The sequence below is a fragment of the Miscanthus floridulus genome, chromosome 6, assembly GCF_019320115.1.
Source record: "Miscanthus floridulus cultivar M001 chromosome 6, ASM1932011v1, whole genome shotgun sequence".
Classification (NCBI taxonomy): Eukaryota; Viridiplantae; Streptophyta; class Magnoliopsida; order Poales; family Poaceae; genus Miscanthus; species Miscanthus floridulus.
Window position 1 is genome coordinate 74,498,916 of NC_089585.1, and position 915 is coordinate 74,499,830.

The following is a 915-nucleotide window of genomic DNA, read 5'->3' on the forward strand; positions in this document are numbered from 1 at the left end:
ACTTTAGTATCAAAGCTACCTCTTCCCTTAGACCGCACACTCACATCTTGTGGTCCTACCACTCATCATCTTACCTCGGGCATAGAGGCATTTGATCCATACATTACCACTCAAGTGAATGGCATCCATACAATAGCATGCCGTATGGACGACAAAATAAAAACAATCATGTTAGTACTTATTTAGCCATCTGAAATCCTTAACTGGGCATAAGGGAAGTGATCACGGGCACACTTTAGATTCAAACTTCAGATTTAAAACACCTATATATATAGCTATAAGTTGCCAAAAACTGGTTTTGGAAAACAAAAACCTTTGTTTTAAATACACATGTGGCAATTAATGTTAAATCTTGCTCTGATGCCAGCTGTAACAGAACCGTCCAATTTATAAGAGCGCAAGTACAATGGCAGCCTGCGTAGCAGCCACACTATCATACTTGAGCCCATATAAACCTGGCAGTACGTTGAGTACCACAAAGGGTCTTGATTAATCGCCAACATACAACCAAGATCGTACATGATTTAACATGCATGCGACATGTTACATAGAGTTCACAAATACATTGCCATACATCAGAGTGCAATTAAAGTTATTACAAACCAAGTTCAAATAAAGTAGTAGCGGAAGCAAAGTAGTTTTTAAACCAACATCTCACACCATTGTTCAAATGCTTGCCAGTCTATGATCACAACCCACAAAAGCATCATAGCTTAGATATATAAATGGAAGCACCTTGCCCGGGCCTACTCCTCGTCCACGGCGAGACAGAAGCAGTTCTTACAATATCCATAATATACTGTGTTATCTGCACCAAGTGGGAAATAAACCCTAAGTACAAGAAGGTACTCAGCTAGACTTACCCATCATAAACAAAAAATAAAGTGACTCTAAGGATCATGCAAGGCTTTATAA